Below are 22,449 nucleotides of genomic sequence, written 5' to 3' on the forward strand. Positions count from 1 at the left end.
TGCACCTTGACTGAACGCCCAGGGAAAATGTTTCTCCACAGAAAATGTAAACTTCATTGCATATCACGCAAAAATATTGACAGTTTTGTGGAAAAAAAACACCAAACATGTAGCAATGATATGACAAAAGCAGAGTACTAGTGGTGCATATGAGACAATGTGTACATGTATTGCAGAGGACTTTCCAACTCATCGCTATACCTGGATATATTTGTCCTGCTGTGCTTCAAACTCCCATCATGATTGGTCGATTTTGTTTCCATATTTTCATGTAACACGACCTCTTCCTGGAGTATCACCGTCCATTAAAAGAGTACACCACACTGAAAGGATAGACTTGTTTGCGCAGCAATGTTTCACTGTAAGTGATACACTCCCTGGTGTTGATTCAACTTGCACTGTAACAGTAGCTTGTATTGATGTTCAAGGAAAGTCTGTTTCATTGAGAAAATGATTTTACTGGAAATCCAGTAAAACAGAATATTTCAAAGAAAATCAATCAGTGGGAATTTACACAAACACCAGCTACTTCTTCTTCCCCTCCACCTCCTTCTTTTCCTTTCTTGAATTCTCTTCTTCCTCCTCATTCTTCTCCTTCTCTTCCTCCCCCATCTCCCTCATTCTTCCCATTCCTCCTATTCTTCCTCATCCTCCTCCTCTCCCCCACAGTCCTCCTTCTTCTTCTTCATTTTTTGGAGGGGGTCTAATTGTGCTCGAAATGGTTGTGATAAGCCAGGCTACTTTAGTTTTACATCGCAGTTTTCATCAAAACAGCTTCCTCTTCAGTGTTGAGTCTCTCTATGCATACGATCCCTAGAAGTGACTAGCCATGACAACAACCAGGAGAGCCCCAGTTCTTTAGATGTGACCTCAGGGCAAAAATTGACTCTTAAAGGTTGTGCATACATGCACACATACAGTAGTCCAAAAATTTTAATGAAATGGAGGACTTGAAATCCTTTTTCTTAAACTCTTCCAAGCAGACATGCACAATAACATGCAACCTGCACTCCCAAAGAGAAAAATAGTCGACTTTGCAAATGTGTTGCTAACAGGAATGGTTTCATAAATGAGGGAGAAAAAACACTTCAGTTAGTCCCAGACATGAATATCCCTGCCGGCTATTTCGTGCAAACATTGTCTCCTGCAAGACTTTATGCATAAATATGTGTGTGTTTTAGTAGGTCGAATTTAAGTATTTCAATACCATCAAGAATCCATGAGTATATTTGCCATCAACCGTCTGGAACCAATTATTAAACAGTCTTTTGAAAATGTGTCCGTTTTTCAAAATGGTAATGAGAGGGATACACACATTCAGTATAAATATATGTGAAACACAGAAATACAAAGACAAAGCGAATTTCAAAAGTTTTTCATACTATTTCATCCCTAAAAAGATGATTGATGAATGACGGCTAACAGTAAATCATTCTCAACATGACAATCTTGAAATACAGGGAGCAGACAGGGAAGTGTGACAGGTCGTGTGAGAAGTGTACTGCTGTACGGGGGGTGGTATTTCATGACAAGATTCACACTGAAATCTCCCATGCCTATTTCGTGGGAAGTCTGATATACCACCCTATTTACTGAGTATTTGCGTTCACATTACGAAATACCATGCAAAATACAGCTCAGTATTTCACCATATTAGTATGTAAGTGTGAATGGGCACAATGATCTCAGCAAAATGTACTACTTCCCTCACACGCTGGGCAACTCCAAACTGTTTAACAGCAATCTTTAAAGGACAAGTCCACCTTCATATACATAAGGATTGAGAGAATGCAGCAATATTAGTAGAACACATCAGTGAAAGTTTGAGGAAAATTGGACAATTCGTTCAAAAGTTACGAATATTTTAAGTATCTGCGCAGTCACTGCTGGAAGAGAAGACTACTACAGTGTATGATGTCACATGCGTACAACTACATAAGGAAAATAAAAAGAGAATTTCACAAAACATCACTTTTTGAATAAAGTGCACATTTCTTCGACTTGCTACTGACGTATGTTAAGGGAAATATTATTCCCCCTGCCTTGTGAAAGAGAGAAGTCAAGTGTTCTTTTGTTATGCAAGAAAAATGGAAATATGTTGAATTTTCTTTATTCTTTCTTTATATCGTTGTACTCATGTGACATCACAAGCTATAGTAGTCTTTTCATCCAGCCGTGACTGAGCAGAAACTTAAAAAATCATACCTTTTGAACGGATTGTCCGATTTTGCTCAAACTCTCACTGATGTGTTCTACTAATATTGCTGCATTCACTCAACCCACATGTCTATGAAGGTGAACTTGTCCTTTAATATGTTGAGACACAGTCTGAAAAGCTTTCTTGTTGACACTGATGAATACTCCTTTGTGTTGCCCCGTGTTAACCTGTTAAGACGGACTGATTTTGCTACAACACGCATTTCCTATAGACACTTGCCCGAGTATACTCGGGACTCGTCCTCAACAGGTTAAGGTGCACACTGCTGCACTAACCATGCTCAGGTGACTTGTGCACTCGGGCAGCAAACATTTTAGAGATATGCACTGCAGCAGTTTCGCATTCGCGATATTCATCGGCTTCATCGCATTACAGTCTTGAATATGGATGGGAGAAATTCACAGCTGATAACAAGCAGAATTCCCCATCCTCCCCTCCCTCCCCCCCCCCAATTAACCCATTGAGGACGGTTTGATTTTGCTACAACACACATTTCCCATAGACACCTGCCCGAGTATACTCGGGACTCGTCCTCAACAGGTTAATTACTGAAAGTTCAACAGGTAACCAACGGGTTTAAAGTACAGCATAATTCTGAAACATACGCTGGCTATAAGAACGTCAAAAACAAATACTGGACGAGAATATAGAATAACTCTAGCTTCAATTCACCATACAACAAAAGGCTAAATGGGGGGGGGGGACTAGATCCAAGGGAGGGGGGATCTAAGAGGGGAAGTGGGAGGGGAGGGGGAAGGGGAGGAAGATGGGAAAGGATTTTCATTTGTGCATAAAATCTCAATGCACAAAAGATTAAACTCAAGTACTTGCATAATCATAAAAATTTGTGGCGTTATTCCGAAGGATCGTTATTCCGAAGATTGGTTAATCCGAAAATGAAATTCGGGACAATGAACCTTCAGAATAGCGAACCTTAGGAATTAAGAGACTTCGGAATAACGAGCTGTAACCGCTTTCTTTATGCACAGTGTACTTTGCATTTAATTCATTGAAGGCAAGTTAATTTGCCACTCTCACATGAGTTTTTAGTACTTAACTGTATCTAATCAATACTCAAATCATTATACTGTGAAGAGATACAAATGGGGCCTACATCCTAACAAGGTAGGGCCCCTGTAAGCCCTTTCTTTCCTCCCCCCTCCCAACAAACAAACGCATAAACTACCGGTACAGTAAAGGTAACATGGCTTTCTCTGTTATACCACTGATAAACAGCACACACCGTGCATACCGAGAACCCTGCATGACCAAACAGACTGCTGTTATCCCACCAAACTACTGTCTTCAATGTCCTACAGCATGTGGCGGAAACTCAAGTGAACTTGAAGTTTCCAGAGCCAGGCATAATTTATGACTGTCCTCTACTTAGTGTAGGGCCATAAATTGGAAGCATATATAGGTAGAGGAGAGTGGTAAAGTGGGGGGGGGGGGGGGGGAGGGGGCAGGGAGAGGGGTTGAAGGCAAGTTAATTTGCCACTCTCACCGAGTTTGACACTGCAGCCATACAGGAAGTTATAGGGGAAGTAATCAATTTTGCGTGGCTCTGTGCTTGAGTAATCACACCGATAGAAGCTGGTATGTGGGTCTAAGAGCTGGGAGAAAGCGCAGGGGTTAGAATTTCTTGTCAAAGGCTTCTTCTCTCTCTCTTTTTATTCTCTCTCCTCTGACAGAGAATGAGAGCTCAGTTTTTCACCTGTACACACCGGTAAAAAACCTTCCTTCCTCTAAAGAGCTCTGGGGTGTGAAAAATCTAGTTCATGTGGATTTATGATAATGGTTCTCTGACATTTACAGCTAACTAACCAAATGGAACATGTTCATTATGGTGTCTTTGGTACCCCAGGAAATGGGGTGGTACGTGACACAAGAAGAGTCTTGACAGGTCGAAATGTCCTGCAATTACTTAATTATGCAACATCTTGAAACATCCACATACAATGTATGACATATGAAAATCAAACTGAAAGATGTGTTGATTTGGTGTTAATACAGAATTGTCAGTCATGGGTAGACATACAGTCATCCAATCCTATAAAACTGAATATTTTTGTGCAAGTAATTTTTTGTGCTTGGCTGGGTGAAATTAAGTTTGCATGTGTTTCATTTCATAGACATTAAATACATATGTAATAAGCAAAAATGTTTGTGTGCATTCATTTTGGCACTAGTTTCTGGTCCTGCAGAATGGGCAAAAATTCCACACTGCACAAATGTCCACTTTTACAGTACTACTAAGTAGGAGAAACAGCAAGACAAACAAACATGTAAAGAAAGACAATGTACTTGTACAACTGGGATAACAAGGTGATGTCCATATACTGTAAACTACAGGTGTTACATTTTCCCCTCCAATTTGAATGCAGCATTTGATACGTCAATCATCAATACCCATATGACCAGACATATAGTATAATGTCATACTAAAGCAAGTATTTTGACAATCAATAAACAAACCATTATTACACTGAAGTTCTACAACCACTTTTGATACTGTAAAACGAGAAATTTTCGCGTGCATTTTAATTTCGCGAATTTCGCGAGCACCAAAATTCGCGAAATTAAAATGCACGCGAAAGTTTTTGCCTACACTACATGCATTGAACACCAGTGGCAATTCGCGAAAATTTCATGCCACGAAAAGGGCTGTCAGCTCCAATTCGCGAAAATTTCATGCCGCGAATATAACAGTATACATTTGTCTACACGTACAGTAAACATGATACTTGAACATTACCATAGTTGATGTTGTTAATGTCAAAAAAAATATTTTTTTTTTTTTAATCATTCATAGAAAATGTCCTAATATCTTATTTACAAACAATAGAATTATCATGCATTGAAATTATTTCCAAAAAAAGAAATTCTATGATTTCCCTTTATCCAAATGTCCTTTAAATGGAACCTAAAAATGCACTTAAAACCTGACTGCATATTACACCACAGTGCAAATGCCATCCCTATTACAATATTCAAGATATCCGAATCAAGACCTGATCAGACCACGTATCTTGACTGCCGTGGAGACCTCTGTCCCTTTGGAAAAGCCACAAGCATTATATCGCCAACTGCCTCGTCACTGACCTGTGTAGATTTATCAAAATTGCTCTCATCTACCAAGGCCTATGTATATTTGATGCTTGCTGCTAGCCTTTGCTACTATTAAGGTACAATATAGAAAAGAGAGACCTAGGGTGAGCACACTGAGAGAATGGGCCAAAAAGACATTGGTTCATGTTTTATAGAACGGATGTTTTAGCAGGCTATGTGTGTTTGTGTGAGTGTGTGTGTATGCGTGTGTTCGTGTGCACCCCTGACGAGATGACTGGGCTCATGTTAAATATTAACATGCTTTGACCCAAGCTCTATGTTCAAACCATCCTACACTATACAATGCCTGTATACAGATTTGCAGTACAAGAAGCTGAGAGGAGGTTTTCAAACAATGCGACTATATTGGGCAGCTACATGTACATGTACACAGTGTGCACCTTCCACTGATTGACCCCTAGAAAATTAACTCTTTTATTATTCAGCACCAACACAGGCACACACCACTGCGACTTACAAGCCATTGCATTCATGCTAACTTATTCATAGCAAAATGCACAGCAATGCACGGAGAAATAATCCATTACCCCAGACGACGGACAGCCTATCGGATGTGTACAGGTAGCTGAGGGGCCTCGCAGCAGAGGGGAGAGCAGACACAGAGATAATTTGTACCGGCAATTAGCAATCTACATGTGCCAGTTAATATTTAGCATGGCTAATGACATACCACATGTGTCTGTTTCAGGGAAGGCAACATCGGCAGAGGATGGCGAGTGAGGGGAGAGAGTGAGGACGGTTGTTGACAGCTAAAATTAGCGGGATGTGTGGTAGAGATAGCTATATCTTGGGCGACTGAGAAAGAATTTTTTTTTCTTTTTTGCACATAATGTAATTTGTGAGCATATTGATGCATGTACAACACAGAAAACAACTGATGCACTACACAGACAGATGATAATGAAGCAATACCAATGGGAGTGAGGCAGATGACGCATCATAACACACATTACACACTTGCACTGCACCTACATTGTAACACAGAAAGGGTCAAAGGTAAACAAATGTTACAGTTTGTACAAGTCTCCCACTTGAGAAAAGGTGAAAATATCACCAACAGAAAAGCAGAAATTATGTGAAGGAAGATGACCAAAAATGACTTGAAATTCAGAGAAATAAAAAATAAATAAAATTCAAGAACTTCAAAAAAAAAACTAGAGATTGTAATTTGTCATAACTGACAAATTAAGGTGATCCGATTTTTTTTATTTTTATCAATGATTCGAGTCCTGATCGCAATAGGCATGACCATACAGGTTTCATCTGTGTTTAGAGACATTGGCCGTGTGATGTTTGGATTCTCATTTAGAAAAGGGAGTCATGTCTGCCATCTTTGGTACTAATTCTGTATACACTAGATAACGATGATACAGCAACAAATACATGTGACCTTTAACCCACCTTTACACTCCCAAAATGGCATCTGAGGAAAAAGTGGTTATTTTGTGAAATGATTCTCGCGACATCGTCTATACGTGTGCAAAATATGGGAAAGATAGGACAGGTATTCACCAAGATACAAGATGAAACATTTATGACCTTTGACCCTAAATTACATACCCAAGATGGTGTCCGATAAAGTAGTTGTTATTTTATGAAATAATGTACGTGACATGAACTTAACATGTGCAAAATATGGGGGTGATAGGGGCTGTTTTTCTTAAGTTATTGCAAAGAAAGTTGCAGAATGAAAGAAATATCTCAATACATAGAAGATAAGCTTTAATTTCAACCAAGTTTTTTAACGTGATCCCGACATTGTATGAAAAAACGAAGGCACACTGGCGATAGCGCAAAGTCTTAGCTACAACATATTACAATCTGGGAGAAATTCACCGAAGGGTAAGTGAGCTAGTGTTCGATAAAGACAACCATGTCAATTTTCACATTAAAAAAAATTTCCCTCCCATAGAGATAACACGTCATAACGAAGATACAGAAAAAAGTACATATGACCTTTGACCCCAATTTGCACAGACAAGATGGCATCTGAGCAAAAAGTGGTTATTTTGTGAAATGATCCTTGTAACTTGGTCTTTGCGTGTGCAAAATATGGGAAAGGTAAGACATGTATTCACTAAGACACAGGATGAAACATTTATGACCTCTGACCCTAATTTACATACCCAAGATGGTGTCCGATCAAGGAGTTGTTATTTTATGAAATAATGCACGTGACATGAACTAAACATGTGCACAATATCGGGGTGATAGAGGCTATTTTTAATGAGTTATTGCAAAGAAAGTTGCAGAAAGAAAGAAATATCTCAATACATCGAAGATAAGCTTTAATTTCAACCAAAATTTTTGACGTGATCCTGACATCGTATGAAAAAACGAAGGGCACAGTTACGGGAGTGTAAAATCTCAGCTACAACATATTAAAATCTGGGAGAAATTCACCGAAGGGTAAGGGAGCTAGTGCTCGATAAGGATAGTCATGTCAATTTTCATTTCCAGAAAACCTGCATTCCCATAGAGATAACACGTAAACTGGTCAAATTTGACAAGATTACTTTCAATCCATTTTTACGAGGTGATGCCGTCATCCAATCAAAATGTTGTTATTACATTAATGAAAGAGCATTTCATAAGCTACAACATACTGATATCTCGGTGAAAATTAGCGAAGGATTAGTGAGATACGCTCGAATGAACTTGAAATTTGATGATGTCATTTTGAAAATTTGCTTTTTTTACTTTATTAAGAAATTTGATATCTTTTAATCATTTTGCCAGCATTGCCACCGCATGAAATGACATGTACAACTCATAAGCTTTTAGAATATGTAAAGAAAATGGGGGGTCACCGTCCATTCTGACGAGTAAATTCGGATTTGAAATTGGCGTTTTTTTGGCATGGTTGCACTGTATATTGCCATTGACGCGCGCACGGAATTTCAACTTTGACTTGCCCGTATGACGTCATATTGAGTCGGATTGACTTGAAACTTGGTAGAATTATTCCTTGACATTTTAAACATCCGATCCGTGTGAAAAACTGAGAAATTTATATTGCATATGAGCTGTGCGTGCGTATATGCGCGCGCGCGTACGCGTCCGTCCAATTTTTTCAATTTTTCAAAAAATGCTCCAAATGGTCTGAAACAGATGCAAAAATATTGTGAGCTCGATTTGAGCATACAAATATTTCAACGCGCGCGTACGCGCACGTCTTAAGGTGTAGATGATTTTTGAGAATATGGGTAGAATCCGCTTGACATGAAATATATGTGACGTAAATTTCATTCAAAAATTCCGTTCCATTAATGAGATATTAATGAGAATGTGTTTTCATATAATGACGTCATAGTGACGTCAAGGTCGAACGATCACTATGATTTTATTAGATCTGTCGTCTTTGTGACATGATACATATATGATATAATTTTGAAATTGATAGGTGCAGCACTTTCTGAGCTAATCGCTGCACAACTTTTGTCCAGAAATAAAGAATCCGTACAGATACAATAGGTGATCCGAAGGATACTCGGATCACCTAATTATACACAGAACATTCTTGACAGCATTCCTGATGAAGAATGTAAATTGTACACTACACGCTAATACCACAGGGTTATTGTGCATGTTCCAACACTCATCGCAGTTCAACGTTTGACCTTTCCAAACTTGGCACGTAATTTCATTTTTTTTTTTTATTTCCCCAGGAATTCATCATTAACAATCTATAAAATGTGTTATCATGAGTTTTAGGGACTGTTATTCTAGTCATATTCAGGTTTTTGGTTGTTCTTGCTATTTTTGGTATTTGTGTATGTGTGTGTGTGTGTGTGTGTGTGTGTGTGTGTGTGTGTGTGTGTGTGTGTGTATAAAGTATTTTTCGCAAAGGTTAATTCAAAACCAAGCCTGCCTAAATTTGATCAGAAGTTGGTGAAATATCAATGCAGACCAGCCAATTGGCAATCTTATCTGAACCTCATGTTTGACGTCACACTGTTGCAACACTGTACCCGAAACTGTCATCTCCAATTATCATTGCTGTAAATGTTAATAAGTCCGATCATAATTCCACTGAATTTTCATATATAATATTTCTGATGAATCCTAATGTGGAAAACAAAGTAAACAAAGATAAAAACACTAAAAACTATAACAATTGATGTCACAGCAATGAGTGCTAATGTATCTACAGTGTGAGTCTCCACATTATTATGACTCTGATGTCATGTTGTATCCTTTTTGTTCAAATGTACACACCATACATAGTTTGTAATCATGATTTGTTCTGCCAGGTATACATTTGCCCTGCAAAATACTTTACCCATGTCTGGAGTTCAATACAACTCTGTCAAAAATCTCTGAAGTCACTATATAACCAGCAAAATTTCATATTGTACCATTACCTGTGACTACTCTTACAAGATCGATTCCAAAATCACACAAGAACATTGCACTACAGATATTGGTTTTACTGTTGTGCACGACGTAGAAAGTAGCATACTGTAAGCCTCTTTCTGTATTTGCTCCAGTGAATGAAGTGCTTATGTCAACGTGCATCCCATCGCCCGATTAGTCTCTCACAATGACAAAACAAGGTTAGATCAGTCCGCCTGTGACTGGACTATACAAACATGAAATTTGATTAGAAATTATCAATGCAGTCATCACTCAAATGATCCTTGACCCTAGATTATCTTCTACTTTACTTAATGAGATTACAGATTGGGCAGCTGTAAGTAAAACCCAGTGATACGGTGTATGTCGGAAACAAGAAAGAAGTGCACATGATTTAAAACATTTAATTTCATTAATATAAGGCTGCAGTGTGCCTAGTGAAATGCTCTGGCTGGGTACACACTGACCATAAAAACAGAGACTGTTTTGTTTTCATTACTGTAATGAGCTTACATAAAAAACAAATGTGGTGATAGAGTTTGTAAATGCAGCATCAGAGAAAACAATGTCAACCGCATGGCCAAGTAAGGGTAGACATCTTTTCAATTCACAAATTCTGTGTTCAGTGCTTTCAGGTGTAGAATCAATCAAAATGTATCATTTACAAAACTGAGGGGATCTCTGAGTCCAGATAGAGACGCTGCCCCGAGCATCTCAAATCAGTATACGCAGGGTAAACCAGAAGCTAGTGGAAAGCGATTTAACATGTGAAGGACATGAATGAAGGGTTTCCAAACCCATGGAGAACACATCCAGATGACAGGGCAACGAAAAGACATTTTTAGCCTGCCTACATGTACACTGCGAGTGCTTGGCTGCACTGTGTCTAGGAGAACATTTGAATACATTGGTACAACACACATCCATTCTGCGTAGGATTTTGGGAACTGAAATCTGACTCTTAAGCAAACTGCTTAGAGTGCCTGGAAAAGTCTGAGAGAGAGAGAGGGACTGGAGATTCAGATTTTAGTTAAGAAATCCCACAGAGGGCTTATTAAACTCATTGTACCAGTTGATATTCACATGCACATTTCATGCTGGACTTTTCTGTGAATGAGAACTAAGTGTACACTGTAGGCATCAATAACACATTACACGTAGTATTATTGAAACAACTGCATTCTCAACAACAAACCTTGCAATCCTTGTAAATCTAATCAAGGAATACACCTCAAGGACAACAGATCCATGAATCCTGAAAGCAAAGCTGGATGATTAACTCAGAATACATGACTATTTTAATATTATCAAATTAATATTGATAAATACTTGCAGGGATGTCATTTTTAGTAGGCTTACCAACAAAATTGCTCTGGTCATACTACCAATGATGACAGTTTTGGCAAGATTGCCAGTTGGCTTTACTCCTCATTTGCATAGTGCAGGAAATGTCAGTATTAAAGGGATGGTATAGTATTGGTTGTGGAGAGGATTCAGCTTTTAACTTTTTTGCGAGATACTTAGAATTCACTCTATGATTACAGAGCATACAATTCTACACATAAGAGGAATTCAAAGTTTGTTTCATGAAAATCAGTTTTGAAATAGGTGATATATCCAAAAACAAAGTAAATCAAAGCAATTCTAGTGGGTCCCACCTTTTATTAGGATCACTTTGTTTAAGATATCTCAGCCATTTCAAAACCAATATTGATCAAATAAACTTTGAATTCCTCTTAGAATTATATGCTCTTTCAAATTTCATGAGTGGTTTCTCATTATCTAACTGAATCCCTGCAACAACAACAACAAAAATAGTAACATCTAGTACTTTAAATGAAGAAATAATGCTACATGTAGGTGGTTTTTGCCCTGAAAATCAAACTTTCTTGACACATTTGTCTATTAAATTTTGTTAAAATCTAAATTGCCAATTCATTGCTTTTAATAGTATAGTATGGTATGTTTTTTTCTTTCAAGTCTCCTTAAAACAGGGTTTTTTGCCTCCACTTCATGACAGACTTTAACATGCCTGTTAAAACCGAAAGACAGAAGAAAAAAAATCTGCCGATGGGGGGGTACTGGTACATACCAACAGCATGGTTTGAATGAATATTGATCTACAGGCTCCATAATAGCTCCTTCATAAACTCAGTTGATACAGAAACATGCAACACACTGGCACAATTTAATGAGCATGTCTTTAATATATCCAGAAAACTTTAATACAGGTACAGTGTAGATTTCTGTCACCCACTACATTATGTACAAATGTACCTCCTACTGTGAGCACGCCTGCAATATCAGCAAGCTCCACGCCTCCAGACTGTTTTATCGGGAAGAGGGATGCAGTTTAAGAGTTAGACTACACTGCATGTAGTATTTTTCAGCACCAACAGTAGTATAATATACTGTAAAACATGATATATTCCCGGCATGAACTTTTTTTCGCGAATTGGAGCCGACGGCCTTTTTTGCGGGACAAAATTTTCGCGAACTGCCATTGGCATTCAATGCATATAGTGTAGACACAAACTTTCGCGTGCATTTCAATTTCGCAAATCTTGGCACTCGCGAAATTCGCGAAATTAAAATGCACGCAAACATTCGTTTTACAGTAGTTTCATAGTGAAATGGCTTCTTAAGGTTAAAAAATGTAAGATTTACAATTTGGACAAGTGTTTAGTTTTAAATATAATTTGACATTTTCTGACAGTATGTGAAGATTAAAACAAAAATACTAAAAATCACAAAGCCTTGTGCAGACCAATTTTCAAAAGCACAGGTTACAAACTGTAATACAAGTTGTGGGACTAGAAGAGCGAGATTCATTAATTTGAGATTTGTGTCTTGACAAAATGTACATATGTATTACCATCAGCAAAATGAACAGACTGTCAAAACATTGGTCTTCCATTTGGTTTTGCTTCTGTTTTTTGTTGGGTAGTCATTTTTTTTTTCCTGCCTTATCTACTGTTATGTATCAACATCACTGGATGCTCACTTTTCAACTATGGAGAAATAAGATATAAGTTTTGCCTTTAAAGGGTGTGTACAGTTCTGGTCGAGGTGAGGATTTAGCATTTAACGTTTTGCGAGATATTCAGAAACCACTCTATGAGATGTTAAAGAGCATGCAATTCTAAGGGGTATCAAAAGTTTATTTGATGAAAATCAGTTTTGGAATGGCTGAGATATCCAAAAACAAGGTGAAACAAAGAGATCCTAATAAAAGGCGTGGCCTGTCGCCTTTTATTATCATCACTTTTTTTGGATACATCTCAGCCGTTTGAAAACCAATCTTCATCAAATAAACGTTGAATCCTTCTTAAAATTACATGCTCTTTCATATTTCATAAGAGGTTTCTCATTATCTCACTTAGGAATGCTCAAAACTTGAATCCCCACCTCAACCAGTACTGTACAGTCCCTTTAATACAGTTTCTGGTAAGCTTTTTCTTCTTCTTCTTTTCTAACCAGACTGCATTGAGGCAGTAGGTAGAATTATGTACACTGCAAACATGATGTATTGGAGTGATGACAGACTGTTGAACAAGTGAAGGGGCCCCCTTTACAGGCTTGCTTGAGAGGGACCCAGCCACATCAATCCCGGATTGACCAGCCGCAGGAAATGGGTAAAGACATGCTTAATTTACTTCTTCAGTACAGGCAATTGATGGAGATTGGCCACCAGTGTGGCGAGAAGGGCTTGCTACTGTTCCACAGCACAGTATGTAACACTTCAACACCCTTTGTGATTCAAGAAGGTTTTCACACAATACGTATAGAACCTATAAGAGGAAGCTGTGTTACAGTGTGTACATGTATTCTGACAGTATCTACAACAACATTTCCATGAATATACTTCAGCATTCAATGGCAGCAGTCCTGAAAATGTCAAATTACAGTATATTTCACATTTTGTCAGTTACACTATCATTGCTGCAGATCAATATTGAGGATATGGGAATGCTAAAATACAATACTTGTGCTTGAAGGCTACACACTCTGTAACTGACAACAAGATGTGTACAGTACATGTGCTCGGCTGTTTTGTTTTGTTTTGCTGTGCATGGCGCATTATGTTTCAATGTTACAACAGCTATGACTGCAATGCATGCTGGTCCTACGGATGATCAGTGCAATAACAATCTACAGTACATGTATGTATGGGGAAGATATTGTGTATTGTTCTTATACTTACTATTCACAGTTTGATTACATGTATTGTGAGCTTACATTGTGATTTCAGTTTTATACAAAATTACCATCATACTTGTACTTGGGTATATTACATGTACCAACACAAATCAGAAGCAAATGGGAGCTACACAGTAGCAGGGCATGGATATTCACATTCCCTCTTCAGGTTGGAAAAAAGACAATAACAACAACAAAACTTTACACAATGATTCCATCTATTATATGCAAATAATTTCCCTTTGGACTGGTAATCCCCAATGCACCTTTGATGATGCCTATTCATTGAACAGCTGACTGGGTACAATGGGTCATGTTTTCTTTCAGTGCAGTCATAGACCTTAAAGCCTTCTCAGCATTCTCAACGGTTTAGCGCACCTCGAATTTCTCACAATGGTGCCGCTGGTCAGATTATGAATGCAAGACCCATACAAGTGTACTTTGCCTGCTGTATAGACTGAGTATTTTGTTTCACACACAGTGGACTGGTCCAATTCTTCAGGCTCACACCAATGTACACAACAGTACAGGTGCTTAGTAATAGTTAAGTGTTCATGCATGCCAGTATGTGCTTCCACATCACAATAAACAAGCCTGAAGAGTACACAGGCTGGTATGGTACATGTATGTTTTTCCATGGGATCACTTGTACATGTACAGTAGATACACTAGAAAGAATTTTGAGTCCACTGTACAGTGTAGCTCTGACTATACAAACACAGCATCTTGACACATTATTTCTCAACCACTACACTGTATCCACTTCATCACACTGTATACTAATGGAGTGTCGGCATTATCCTGAAACCAGGGAAGGACTTTAATACAGCTGCACAACATAATTTGCCTGATGTGAATACCACTATTCCACATCGGCCACTAAAATCTGGCCTGTAAATCAGTCATAAGTTTTGAGCATGTGCACAATGTCTAATGCTCACTCTGGAAAACTCACTGAGCTTTAAATCCAATTCACACACACAACTTTGCTACACTCTTTTTTTCTAACAACAACAACAACAATTCACCTCAAAAAACTAAAATGTAAAGTGCACTCCCGTCATAACAAACATTGTTATGAGGAAATTTCCTTTAACAACAATGCAAAAATTTAGGTCCAAAAATTATTATCTATATATACTTTATTTGTTTGGCTATAAAAAATCTAGATATAACAAAAGAAAATTGCCAGTCCTGAGGCCTTCGTCATAACTGGAGTCACTTGTATACTCATATCTAAACATATAGGAAAAAGAAATATTCTTTAACATTCCCATTTGTGTAACTATCAATATGAAAATACATTTTTCTTCATAGAAAAATAAAAACAGCAGCTCCAAGTTGCAGGATGCCATACAAATATAAAGTACAAAGACATTGCTAATTAAAGGAGACCTCCGGATGATTTTCAGATTTTTACATTTGAACAACTATAAATTACAGTAGTTATACTGAGGACAGAGTTTCAGAATTTGTGATGATTGGGATGATTATAAGAATATTTTCAAAATTTAGAACAAATTGCAATGAACAAGGATGATGACATGGCAGAGTCACCATAAGAATGCATGAGTTGGGGCTCAAGGAAGCAGAACAAAAGAAGAAGGCATGCATAGATTATACACAGGTGAACTCGCAAGCAAGCAGTATTGTAATGTAATTACACTGCTACATTTCTGAAATATGTGAACCTCCTATGTCATCATCCTTGTTCAGTGTAATTTGTTTAAGGTTTTTCAAAGTATTGTTTCTCTGCTCAAGAACCACAGTAAATTCCACAAATCTATACATGGAGTTGTCGATTTATGTACTACATGATGTGAAATTATGAAAATCGTCTGGAATGTCCCTTTAATATATATCCTACAAGTATCAATCTCACATAAGCCAACAAATCCAGGTGACTGAGATATTGCACACACTTTAATAGCAATCATCAATGGCACTTAGTGCATTTCCTTTCCTACAGTACATGTACATATGCACATTTCTCCCTGTTGAAGGTCTAGACATGATCATAGTACTCCATTTCCACTACATCTTCATAGACCAATAAAGAAGTCATTATCCCCATGCAAATGCAAGAGAGTAATGTCTTCGATTACGCTCACATATGAATATTTCTTTGTACATAGCAAAGTACTTGCACATGATTTCAATCGAAGTCTGAGTCAAGTCAGGTAACCAAGATGGATTTTTTTTTTGAGCAGCCTGTACATCTACAGTAACTGTACATAGTGTACAGAACTTCACCCCTTGAAGAAAAGTCCCGAGTGTACTCCGGCAGGTGTCCCAAGGAAATGCATTGTGTTTACTGATAGCAGTGTACGGCATTTTGAAGGTATGCAGGGCAGGTCCGAGGATGAAAATCTAGAGAACCATACAAATTTATGATGCTGCTGAAGAGATAGAAACTAATATTTTTGGTTTTAAAACATTTTTTCTTGAGTCAGTCAGATGTTACGGTGCCCAACATCTGCTCATCCTGAAGAGCACTGGCATCCGTACACCTAAAACTTCCTGCATTTTAATATTTGTCTTATTTTACAAGATTCTTCTCATTGATATGCTGCGTCCTATGTATGGTACTACTGTTTAGTAAAACCCTTCTTTCTCTTATTTATTGGGCGGGGGAGAAACTTCCATTAGCATATGTTTTCATGCATTTGCTGAAGGCAATGCTGTCAAATGACATTCTCAAATTCCTCTTGAACTGTCACATGCATAATTCATTCATACAATAACTTCATTAGATAGCCATTTGCAATATTGCAGTGAAAATTGATATGTACAATATGCATGCATGTGTGAACACATGCAATGATGGGAATGAAGCTCCCTGGTAAAAAGTCATAGTTCAAGAGTTAAAGGTCAAAGGTCATGTATTGTTTCCAAATTACATGCACATTTCATATGATACTGAAAAAACTTTGAACCGGGTAGTCAACCTCAATACAAGAATATGCAAGAAAAACAATTCACAACCCAAATTAAGAGTACCAACTAGCAACGGTCAAAGGTTAAAAGTCATGACAATGTACCCAAAATATGTAAGTTTCTCTTATACTCTACAAAAAAATATGATATCCAAATATCAAACAAACTAGATATCTCTACATCCCATAACAAGGCAACATACAGAGTACTGGAATTACTAAAATATGAGTCTATGGAATAAATGCAGTAAAGGTCAAAGATCAAGGTGAAATCAGAAAATTTAAAACATCGCTGCTGTACAAATCTATCACACTCTTTATATTCTTGTTTTGTTATGTTTTTTTCCTTTAACTTCAGCCAGACTACATGCATAGGTGCAATATGCATTTTGCCATTATGCCTGTGAACAAACTACAACTTTGTAAAGAAGGCTGGAGTGCGGCCATTCACACTAAAAGTGAAAATCAAAACATTACAAAAACATAGTACTTTGGCGAAAGCTGCTTGGCATCTCTAACAACACCAACTTGAACATGTTGCTAGAAATCACAGACAAAGAAAAGAATGCTCACTGCAATGAAAATCAAAATTGTGGTCATGTGACTTGCACTCAATGACTGAAATCCACCCCTCAGCCACATATACAAGGTACAGACATCTATAAAATGGTCAGGCTATTGATATGTCTTGCATACATTGCAGATGAAGAGCCAATTGGACATTTCTTATTTATGCAGATTACAGCAAAAAGAGAAGGTTTTTCCATTGCCATATTTCGCTTGTTTTTGTTTTTGTTTTCAGAGTGAACAGACAGGTCAAACATGATCTTTAATGTGATGTAATTTCCACAGAAAATGAGCTGAGAGTTACACCTTGTTGAAATATTCAAGTTTTGTAATATTTTTGGGGAAATAAGTCTAATCATCCAAGGAAAATTATGAAGCCAATGTAAACTTTCAATGCTTGCAATAGTAATTTGATTAACACGTAAATACAAGAAAATGATCATAGTCTATTCCCATCTCCCTGCACCCTCGGTGAATATAAAAACTACACTGTACAATAATTTATCAAGTGCTATCTCATTCAAAGTTACATTCTATTCACCTATTATTACAACAACAACAAAAGCACTCCCCAGCAACAACCAAATTTTCAAAGATGAGAGTGAATAAATGCATATAAAAGACCACACTGTAATCTCTGCCAGTACAGGGGTGTATCCAGGATTTTTTCTGGGGGGGTCGTAACCAAAATTTTTGGACCTTTACCTTTGCGAGGGAGCGGAGCGACCGAGCGGGGGGAGGGTGTGGGAGGGGGGTGTCCCCCCCTTCCACGGTAGGGAGTTTTTGAATTCTATATCTTAAAATGGGGCAATTTGGTGCATACAAAAGTGACTTTTTCGGCATGGCAGTGCAGCTTAGAAATAAGGTAAATTATGGCATACTAAAACTAAGTTACGAAATTTACGAGGTTTTTGACAATTTGCTGGAACACCACCTGGTCACTTTTTTTTTCCTGTTGTAGGCCTATATAGAGTAAAAAGCCCTCAAAAAAAAATGTCTTTTACAAAAAGTGGACCTCTTGAAAATTTGGGGGGGTCGTACGACCCTCCCGACCCCCCCTTGCATACACCCATGCAGTAAAACAATATCCAATAGCAGACATGAGCACAGAAAATAAATAAGACCTCTTCAATATGTATCCCCATGTGGCACTTAAACCACCATGCACACATTTACCACATGGCGAAGAAGGAACAGAATTTACAATGCAGGCACTGTGCAAGTTGTATTGTAACCTATTGCCATAGGTACAATACAAATTGCACATTCTTCCCAATCAAGACTTTGTAATGTTGATGGCACAGCGACACAAAGTCTATTCACACACTTGTTTTTACAGGCTTGTTTTTCCTGAATATCTTGTAGCCTTTGGTATACAGTATATCACAATCTGTGTCCTGTTCAGAAATGACAGGAGGTCAACATATTGACCAATTTGGTTGCTGTATTCAGAAGAAAGTGACCAGGTACAAATGCATGACATGCAAGTTATTGACTACCCTGTAGAGCAAGGTGATGCATTCTACTTTGTGTATTATACAAACGCTGTAGCTAGTGAAACACATATGAGTATGTGGTCCCATATCTTATGATTGACTATTATTTTGTGCATGAAGGTACTATACATCTTAATATTATATAGCAATGAAGGTATTACATCTTAATATTATATAGCAATGAAGAAAGAACAACCAAACAAACACAAAAATCAAGTGTCTGGGTATTTTTTTGAGAGTTTTAGATACCAAAGGGGTATGAACCATGGCTTGATTGTCATAAAAATTGTCACTCATTTACAATGCAATTTTAAGGGTGATGTGAAGAATTGAAATAGTATCATAAAAATGTCAATGCATCTTATTTGGGAAGGGGTTTGGAATTCTGAAAGATTTTGTCAAGCCATGTATATTTGTTTCCATCTTCAATTTGTAACTAACTTAAGATATAAAAAAATATGTTGCCACAACTGTATTTCACATTTTGAGGAGTTGCTTGTATATCAGTGAAAAATTGTTTGACAAGTATTAGACAATAAAAACTTTTGTGAGGAAATTCTACCTGTACATACATGTATAATACAAAATACAAGAATGTTTCAAGGACTGTATGACACACTTCTCATTTTTTGTGCTGATATGATACAGGTCCCTACACATAGTAGACTGCCATTGGTACAATGGCACTCTAGTCCAAGTCTGTGCAGAAATATGCTGCAATTCAATAATTCACCATGCAAAATGTAAATGAAGGTGCATATAAAACAACGTTCATATCACCGCATCATCAGTGGAATGATAATGAATCATATATCACTGCATTCAATACAAGACTGTGGTGTAATATGATTTTTATGGCAGCAAAATGCAAACAAAGTTCTAAAGTCTAAAAGTAGACATTTTGACATAAGGACATGTTTACAAATTTTGCTTTCAGCTTCAGGCAGATATGGATCCAACCAGAACCATGCATCATGAGTGTGCTTTTACAGGGAAATTCTACGTATCCGATCCATGATCTTTGCTCCTTACAGTTTTGCCACTTTCTACAGATTTCTACTAGTATAAAATCCAGACTCAATAGTAGATCTACACAATGTTTCAAGAGGGTGCTGACCTCAACCTTCTTTTTGATTAAAATCATAAAATAATTTAGTTACATTACAATAAGAAATCTTGCCAATGAGACTGTATGTATCTAGAGTACACCATGCCTGTTAAATCACTATTGACATGGCTACGTATTGTAAAACATTGATAACCTTCTTCAATTCAGTGTACTGTAGTAATACATACTGTAGATCTACTATTAGAATGTTCTAATTAGAATATACTACTGTACTAGATCTAGCCTGTATTCACCTGTATTCACCTGTCTTGTCGGGCTTCTGGAAAGACAATAGTCTTGTAACGTTAGTTGTAATGCCCTCCCACTTTCAGCAGGTTTCCACTGTATGTCAAACTTATAGTTAAGTACCTCGTCTTCTTTATTGCAGTAATGACTGCTACTATTTGAGATGATTGGAATCTACTCTACCTAGAATCTTGAAGTATCAATCCCTTTCACTTTCAGCAGCTCCTTGCCTTGGAACTATCCCGGAGCCGGAGTTACTCTTGTCTCTAGCTAGATTAAATTACAACTTTCTACTCTAGTCTAGTTTTTGCTCCTTTCACTAAAAATCGAAGTGAAAGTTGATCATCTGTACCCATCTGAAACAGCTAAACAGGCGAGCAGGGCAGGGCGAATTACGCTACATTTCATAACAAAACCAAGATCTGGGATCTGGATGATCGCGAGCATGAGCAGAGAGAGCGAGCGGAACTCACGGACTGCTATCGGGCGACTTCGCTCGCACAGAGTGGGGACCCCTGCCCTGCTCGCGCTAGCCAGCAGCCAGGGGCGCGGTGTAATTACGATTACGACGTCTACCCAGAACTGCATCCCCTTCTCTCAAAGGGATGAACAAATATTAGGTTTCGAGAAGTCAAACGACTGTTTTCTTCTATATCATCACTTACCAGAATTTCGGCTAAGTTTCCGAGAGATTCTCAGAGCCGTTCACCAAAATTAGCTTTTCAGCACGGATTTCCACTGATTTTTATGCTGTACGACAATCGGCCATATTGCCGGGTGACGTCACTGGTCGTACTCCTCGTAAAAGTCAAATGACGTACTTCCTGTTAGTCGAGCTTTTCGTCGTCGTCGCCGCCGCCGCCAATGGTGTACGATGAAAGGGAGAGCAAATGGTGCAGGAGGTCGCAGACGGGATATCAATGGTTGCCTTCCGATCGTCAATATCTGCTTTTCAACTCCCCTATTGTGATTGGTGTCTCTTACTGCATGGGAACAACACAGTTATTTGATAGGTGTACATATTTTGTAAATTTACTAGTAGGCTTATTAATACAGATCATAGGTCCATTGTATTAACATTAATTATTATAATATAGGCCTAGATCGCAATAACAGGGGGAAAAAACAATAATAAACTCTCACCCTTCAACACCTTCTCAACCTCTGTTTAAAAATCTCCAGCTTCTTTGACATATGTAAATTACAAGCCACCTCATTATAATGTACAGGTCTACTCACAATACCGTCTGTCTTTGATAATATGCCTAGGCCTATAAAGATTTATATGACACTAGACAAACTGATTACCTATATTTACCTCTTCTTCGATATGTTACATCGCATAGATCTGTTGAATACCAAAGAGTGCATGTTTGGAATTCCGTGCCTGATGAAATGAAGTTAATTATTGAATATCGATTTTCTATTGTATTCTTTGTATTTAACCAAGTATAAATGTCTGCAGTAGGCCTATTTTTCAGTCTTTCAGTCATAATTTGCCCGTTCCATTTTTTTTTTCTCTCTTTCATAAAATCTCAAGTGGGAGCCCAACCGTAGAAAGCGTATAATACAAGTCAACTAAGGATGAGGATGGAAGTGGAGGGTCCCACTAAGAAGTAAAGCTTGTACGATAGGGGACCCTCAGAAAATACACAAAACATAAATATAAAACACAATAAACGAACCGATGTCAACTGACATCAAGATGATTGGGAAGAGAAAAGGAGAGAAAAGGAAAGGAAAAAAAAGAGGGAAAAAAAGAGAGAAAAAAGGGAGAAAAAAAAGGGAACTACAGCATGTGCCATCGTGGACGCAAGCAATCTAGATTTCATAATGTAAAATAAGTGATAAAATACAAGCTGGATTGAATGTCATGCAAAACATTTTTTATACGTAGTTATGTTGGTAAGAATGCAGGAGAAAGAGAAAAACACATCGTTATATTTAGAACACAGACAGGGACATACTTAGGAGGACTTCTGTAAAAAAGAATGATGACTTGACTGAGATGATAAAGGGAAACTAACTCTGTTAGATGTTGTAAAATTTCAATAAAAATGATTTTAATTTATTCTTAAAGGAATTCAGAGATTGAGCTGTTGTAATGTTACTGGGAAGTGAATTCCAATACTTTGGCCCATCGTAAATGAATGTGTTTTGAGCCAACAAAGTTCTCAGAAATGGCAAATGGAA

The 22,449-nt window shown here is 37.7% G+C and overlaps 1 protein-coding gene across 1 annotated transcript in view; it reads right to left on the bottom strand.

Annotated features, from left to right (window-relative positions):
* The window catches only part of LOC139744898 (uncharacterized), an 80,450-nt gene extending 59,428 nt beyond the window's left edge, over positions 1-21,022 (bottom strand). The window contains exon 1 of the mRNA XM_071655311.1: positions 20,922-21,022. The gene's annotated coding sequence lies outside the window, so the exon portion shown is untranslated. The remainder of the gene's footprint in view (positions 1-20,921) is intronic.
* Positions 21,023-22,449: the final 1,427 nt, after the last annotated feature.

The sequence above is a fragment of the Diadema antillarum genome, unplaced genomic scaffold, assembly GCF_040938485.1.
Source record: "Diadema antillarum isolate AM-2024a unplaced genomic scaffold, OU_Dant_1.0 seq00001217_RagTag, whole genome shotgun sequence".
In the NCBI taxonomy this organism is placed as follows: Eukaryota; Metazoa; Echinodermata; class Echinoidea; order Diadematoida; family Diadematidae; genus Diadema; species Diadema antillarum.